This window comes from Lactuca saligna, chromosome 7 (genome assembly GCF_052625555.1).
Source record: "Lactuca saligna cultivar CGN05327 chromosome 7, ASM5262555v1, whole genome shotgun sequence".
NCBI lineage: Eukaryota > Viridiplantae > Streptophyta > Magnoliopsida > Asterales > Asteraceae > Lactuca > Lactuca saligna.
In genome coordinates, this window is record NC_136423.1 from 175650459 (window position 1) to 175658103 (window position 7645).

General features: G+C 31.3%; 1 long non-coding RNA gene across 8 annotated transcripts; it reads right to left on the minus strand.

Moving 5' to 3' along the window:
- Positions 1-3364: 3364 nt before the first annotated feature.
- Positions 3365-6837, minus strand: LOC145005168 (uncharacterized). 8 transcript variants are annotated; one of them, XR_013662513.1, is made up of 9 exons: positions 6232-6837; positions 5847-5992; positions 5638-5725; positions 5363-5550; positions 5015-5254; positions 4633-4925; positions 4099-4192; positions 3826-3869; positions 3365-3737 (listed from the first exon to the last, which is right to left on the minus strand). It is a non-coding gene; the product is annotated as an uncharacterized LOC145005168 (long non-coding RNA). The 8 variants fall into 8 exon arrangements; XR_013662515.1 differs by having other exon boundaries at positions 3365-3869; positions 4099-4146; positions 5015-5139; positions 5221-5254; positions 6232-6836; XR_013662511.1 differs by having other exon boundaries at positions 4099-4146; positions 6232-6836.
- Positions 6838-7645: the final 808 nt, after the last annotated feature.

The following is a 7645-nucleotide window of genomic DNA, read 5'->3' on the forward strand; positions in this document are numbered from 1 at the left end:
GGTATAAAGCTCAAAGCTTTCCCACTCTTTTGTTTTGTGCATCATGTTAGACCATTTTAGGGTTTTGGTCCCAAAGTTGCATGCTTTATGAGAAAATGAGCTACAGAGATTATGAGTAGCTCCTTTGAGTGTCTTAAGGGGTATAGTGTCATAAAAATCGAGACTTGGACGGTTAAATCAACCCATGCATGAGATATGAACATTTTGAGATAAGAGAATGCGAGTTTTGGGTGTTTGTGACTTTATCAGCCATGCAAAGGCTTAAAGTCACTGACTTTATGGAGTAAGAGCCTTTAGGAAGTCCAAATATGTGATATGATCCAAGGTCTTAACGGATTAAGACTAAAAGAGTAGAAAGAGCAAACCTAGGGCGTAAGCCGAGCGCAATCCCAGTATGCGCAACGTAGGGTTGAGAATCCCCGATGCATTAGTGGCATCGGAGTACGCTCATCGTAAAGATCTTGTACGCACAACGTACTCGCTAGTGTTGACTTTTGGTTGACTTTTAGGGTTTGGTCAATTTGTGGACTATTAAGGCCATTGAGGGGTAAAATTGTATTTTACCCTTCTGTGAGTTTCTAAAAGGGTTAGTTTATCTTCTTGAGAGCCGTGATTAATTAGGGATAATTGTCGTATGTGTTAGGTGGAGGCTAGACCAGTGATTTGAGTTCGAGATTATCTGATTTCTTGTGAGGTGAGTCTTCTCACTATACTTATCATGAGTGGTATCTTTGTGTGACTGAGATGTCTTATGTGCTTACCTGTGTATTGTGATATTCTGCATTATGTCTTTGTGATTTATGCTGAGTATTATTATTGTGAGCTTATTGAGTTAGGATCGGAGGGTCCATCCGAGTTGTGGGGCTGGAGGGTCTTCACTGAGACACATTGACCGGAGGGTCGTATTGAGTTAGTTGCGAGTGGCTAATGTGATGTGTCTGATATTTTGGGGAACTCGCTATGCTTCAAGGTTACCATGTTATGTGTTATGTGTTTCAAGTACCTCTCAGGATCACGGAAAGGCATGTGCTTGGTTGTATACACATCCGAGTTGGAGATATGTTTTTAAAGGATCCTGGATTTGTGTTATAAACAGTTTTGGGACATGTGTTTTCATAACTTGATGTTTGTAGAATTTTTGTATTTTGAAATGAGATAATTTGGTTTTTAAATGAAAATTTATGTTTGAAAATTTACGGTGTTATAGTTATGCAATTTTAAACTATTATTGTTGCTAAGGTAAAAAAACGGGAATAATACAAAAAAGGGACCGCATGTGTGAAATTAAAAGAAAATTTGGGGCAAATTTGTCACCACCCAAAGATAACTGTTCATAATGCAAGTTCTGCTTTAATATATATATATATATATATATATATATATATATATATATATATATATATATATATATATATATATATATATATATATATATATATATATATATATATATATATCCAATGAATTAATTTGTATTTATTAAAAAATTATGTTTTATTTAGTTTTATGTTTTCTAATTTGATTAAATTATAAATAATGACGCGACAAGTAGATTGAATGAGTTGGAAAAAATATATTTTTCAAGTTTTATTGGTTGGAAAAAATAAAAAAAAATTAAGAAAAAAAAAACTATTTTGAAACAAATATAACAATCAGTTGAATGAGTTGCATATCTCCATTTACTATATCATTATCGCTACTCTAATAAATGAAACTATATATCATATTCTCATTCAATTTGATAAATATTATTTTTTGATTATTTTGAATATTTTTTTTCACATGTCATTTTATATGTTTTTTTCTATTTTAATAAATTGTATATAATACTTTAATATAATAATTATAATAAAAATAGTAATAAATGAATTTCAATTTCGTTAATAGACTTACATTCTTATTTCAAATTTTCCAAATTAAAGTTCGTTATTTTATTTTGTTTACTTATTTAAATTTAAAGATTAAAAAAATCAATTTTAATAATTCATTATTTTTTTATTTTCTTTTATATATATATATATATATATATATATATATATATATATATATATATATATATATATATATATATAAAGTTTTTAAATATTTATGCATTTATATTTAAACTTTTTAATTAACTCATTTAATATATAAGTTTTATACGTAGTAAAACTATAAAATAAAACCTCCAAGAAAAAAAAGTTAGATATAACCAAGGTTCTAAAAAGTTCGTCATGACTCCGCCATAGCGTGTCACAACTCCAAGGCTTGCATCTGCCGTCAAACTTTACCAAAATGCCGCCTTAACTAATATATGTGTATAAAAATGAATAATAGTTAGAAATACATATAAAAATATTAATTATATAGAAACTGTCGCCTTAAATCACGCCTTACAAATGTTATGACTCGTCAAAACTGGGAAAACTTAAGGCTTGATATTGCCGCCAAATCACACCTTACGTTATTTAGAACATTGAATACAATACATAGTTGAATGTTACCTTTGAAAGTGATTTCCTTAATGTATAAATCAATGAAAATATATTTATTCGTCTACCTTTTTTCTACCGATTTTTATTTATTTATTCATTTTTTTTTCTCAAAATAATTAATCTATCTGGAAAAGAAAATGCATGGGGCACACAAACATGCTACCCTACGTTGTCACGCTAACCATATTTAATTATGTAAACACAAAATACTATTATCAATAATTAAGACGTAATCATTCGGTTCTCCATTTTTCCCTTTAATTAAAAGTGAGTTAACTCGATTCAACTCAATTTGACTCGGTATATTACACTTTAACCCCCAGTATTCATATTCACCTGTCATTTTGTTTTAGTATTTATTAACAAAATCCATATACTCTTATATAACATTTCAAGTCATTCGTTACATTTATCCACGATTAAAGTGTAATTATATAAGTTGCTTTTAATTCCAATTGAAAATAGAGATGTGAATAAATAAATTTGGAAAATTTTGCTTTTATTTTCAAAGCATATGTCACTCTGTTATTCAAAAACAAAGAAAAAAAATCAAAAAATCAAAAAAAAAAAAATTCAAAAAAAATTATAAAGAAGTAATACAAAGTTATTTTATAAAAATAAAACTAATTTGTAAAAATAAATTCAAAAAAAAAAAAAAAAATAGAGTTATAAGAATATGTAAAATAAATCACGCATAAGAACACTTTTGAAGAAAAAAGAACTAAGTTTTAAAAATTTATATAAAATTAGATGAGAATTAGATGCGCCAAATTGGTGATGTGTTCCTTTTTTTTTTTTTCCTAATTTGAACTTGTAGTAAACAATAAGGAAAAATATTACGAGTCTGCACACTTGATCTGCCGCTGCTATGATTGCTGAGTATTCCAGTATAAACAAATAATCTTCCAATCTTGTTATTAGAAATGGTAAATTGCAAGAAATATCCACTTTACACTTCTTACATGTATACATACATGTTTATTTTTTACATATGCTCATCCAAATTCCTACACAATACAAAGTGATCATGCATTCCATTTACTATATTTTTTTTATCAAGACTAAAAACCAATTAAGCTATCTTTTTGATCTATCAACTCATGGCATGTTGAAACAATAGTGTGTGTGAGTGACCTCAATTTGTGTGTTTGTCTACATGTTAGACACATCGCCCATTTCTAATAAGAATTGCATTGGTAATTTATACCAACAAAAAAAATCACCATGTCCATTGTTAAATCTAAACAACCTAGCCTCATAAGTCTGCAATAAGAATTATAGTTCAATCAAGATAATGAACCACTTTTTAAAATCCGGTGAAAGATTTCAATAACATGAAGAATATGAAAACCTCATCTGGTGTTGTAGAATATGACAACATGCAATTACATGACCCTGAAAAAGAAAAATAAATAAATATCAACATGCAATAAGTTTAATTATATAATAATGTAACATCAAAAACATGTGAGGTTAGTCTGCAAATAGATAAATTATATGTTCAATTAAAACAACCTAGCCTCATTAGTAACATCAGAAACATGTAAAAGTTAGTCTGCAAATAGATGAATAATAAAAATCAGTTGAAAGATTTCAATAAGATGAAGGGAATAGATGAACTTACTTTATCGTTATGTTCAACTTTCTTTCCTTGCACCTCGTATACAAAACTCTGTGAAATGGTTACATTTTTATGAATAAACGATTGCAGTTAAAAGCTGAAAAAAAATATTAGCCACTTATATGGAATGTGTCAATCAGTTGAAGACTCTCATTAAAATGTGAACAAAAAATTATAGTGAATCAACCTAAATAATTTGGAGAATATGATAAAATATACATTAACGCAGTACATTCTTTAGTATTTTTTAAGCCAAATGATACAGACACCTATGTTGTTGTAATTGGATATATAATAATTTATTGTATCTTTCATGTACTGTTTTATAAAAAATGAGTACATGTAAAAGTTAACTTTTAACATAAACATAAAGACTCTAAAGTGACATATTAATTAGTTTTGTTAGGTCACTTCTAAAATTGAAAATTAATCCAAAAATCATACATAACTATATAATAATAATAATAATAATAATAATAATAATAATAATAATAATAATAAATTGAGATGTTAAACTATGGTTTATTTACCAGATACCTAGTTCAAGATTAGGTGTCAAATAGCAACTGTTATGACCTTCAAAAATACCCACACATGATTTCTATTTCCCTTCGTTTGTGATACGTTTGGTTCGTTGCTTGCTTTCGGTCTTTTGGACGATAATGTCCGTGGATGATTCGTAACGCCTTCTTTAACTACTCAAAAGACTTGGAAAAGTAAATACTCCTGTAAAACTAAACTTTTAACATAAGCGGCATACATTTAGCGTTACAAAAAACCAAATGAGTGTTTTTTCCTTTCATACCCTCTAATCGAACTTTATAGCCAACCTGTGAAAAAGACAAAAATTATTGCTTATAAAGCCTTTCTTTAAGCAATAAAAACTAAGTGAAGAGTAAAGATTAAAGAAAAGCCTTACTGATTCACCTAGAGACTCTCCTTTCAGAAGAAACTCTTTCTACAACAGCTATGACAGACGACCAGATTCTATCTCAGATTCCAATATGTATTGTGGAAGTTAAATGATCATCCCACATCCAGTCTCTACAGATATGATAATAACTTGATTCTATGCAATTGCTTGAATGAATCATTCTTTCTCTTTAAATGCAAGAAGAAACATACGTGCTTGTAGCATTTTCTTGCCTTCTAGTTATTCCTAAAGATACAAATAACAATTCAAAATTCAAATTTTGTTCAATAACTTGAAAGTGTACAATTAATTCAAGAGCTGTTAAGAAGTTATGACGTTATATTCAATATATACCTCCGAAGATCTTTGCATACTTCTCATATGTATACTAATGACTATGGATTACCATTACTACCCTTGTTCGCTAGCTCAGTATGATGACAAGATTCACTCATCGCATCTCCAGAAATCAATTGCATTCGGTCAAGATGTTCTTGGAGTACACCTTCTACTCTTATTTGCAAGCTTCATGGGATAACTACCTACATTTAGTGGACCGTAAACACTAATATACCCATCACCAGTTTCATGTAAGAGAATTTCCTGAAAGAAACTGGAAGAAGTCTTACCTCTCTTTGGGGGCATTTATCATCAACGACTGGACGATAGTTGAGAAGAGGGACCTTGCTTGCAACCATTACTTTTCCATATATTTTCCTAAACATGTGATGATTAGTGTGGGAGAGGCCAAAACAAAATATATATGTGCATAATCAAGAGTCGTGAATATGATTTGAATGGGAAAGAGATAAAAGGATGTAGATATGAAGTCAACTACCAGTAAAGGCCCATTTTCCAGGCGAGGTTACATATTTGTTCATACTCTCTCTTGTCTCTGGTTATGATCTCTTGCTTTGTTTTGCTATGTAAAAGCATGCTAAGTTTCCATTTCCATTCGTCAATATTTACCACTGATGATGATGCCTACAAGAAAAAGTTGGTGAATTCAATTTCAAACTTAAATTACGTTACTGAACTAATGGTAGAACACGAATGGAAGGGTGTTAAATAGCAATCTGTGGGAAACACAAGCAAATGAGCTAAACCTGGTCTTCAAAATCACAGATTGAATATAAATTACCCCCAAGTCAAAATTGGAATATTAGTGTCTAACTCACAAAAAGACTTGCAAGATCAAGATAGGGAAGCGAGAATCAATGAACCTGTTCGTTGGCGTTGCAATTGCGCGGGAGATTCCACTAGATTTCTGACGAGAAACTGCTGGAGCAATAGTACTTGTTACTAAGGGAGTCAGTGAGGACGACGATAGCGATGGTGACGGCGGTGGTATACGACGCCGTCGTGCTTCACTAAGAATGGTGGATACGCAGCTAGCCAAGGGCTACTTCAAATTGGCCCTTTCTTTAGTAAATCAGTTGCACCAACTACCTCCTAATGTTGGTCTCGGACGCCTTGCAACCATATGGTGAACAAACCGATTTCTAGGGTTCAGATCGAGTGCTACCTATTTCTTGAAACCAAATAATTAAAAGCCGAGAAAAACGAAATTGGAAGAGACAGAAATACTAAGAAAGATCAGTAGAAGTCGAGGTCATCGTTCGATTGGAATGCAATAATGGGAATAGAGTGGAGGAATTATCAAACGAAGAAATCTGATAAGCATGAGGAATATATACAGAGAAGCAGTCAATGGCGGTGGAGAGTCCTATTGGAGGAGAAGGGCAGCACAATCAAAAAAGGTAAGAAGAAAAGATAACAATCGGAAAATAACGCGGTCTAGAATGAGAGGCAGCAACCGACTGTGAGGAAGAGAAGATAAGCATTAGCCAAAGCACAAGTTACAGGGGAAAAATAAGAAAAGAGAGGAAAAATTGTGGCACAAATGCAAATGGTTAAAGTTTCCTGTTCACAAAGTTTTTAACAATTAATAGTATATATAAGGGTAAATGTCACTATAAGCCTATAAACTAACATGATTTGGCTTAAAAGGTCCCTCATTTAAATTTTTTGCATTATAAAGGATGAACTTGACTATTACCGGTCAATTTGGGCACTTTAACCTTTTTTATCCGGTTTATGTTCCACATATGGTCTAATTATGCCATATACTCTCCTATATCGCCCACGTGTTCATTGACTTTTAACAGCTACTGTAGTTATCTGATTTTGTATGTGGAGGTTTTGTTTTAAACTAAATAAAAGTCACAGTGACACCAGCAGTAGTGGGTTGTACTCTCAGCATCACAAACAATACCACCACAAGCAAAATACGACATACGACCAACACATTTCATTATTGAAGAACTTCTAATAAATTGTTCATCATTCCTTAGAAGGAATCTAATAAATGGAACAAAAATATTAGATGTCTCCATCAAGTTAAGCCATTTTGAAATTCTCAGTCAATCTATTGATCCATATTGCTTCACTGACCGTGTCAAATGGGTTCTTTAACCTCTTTTCGTCTTCCCTTTAGCCTCTTCTCTTGTGTATACCACTAATCTTGTTGCTTTGTTAAACAAGCCAGAACCAAGAGGATCCAAAAGATAACACTTTATCCATGCATCATTTTCCTTTAAAAATCAAGAAACACCGGTTATGGTGCCACCTATCCCT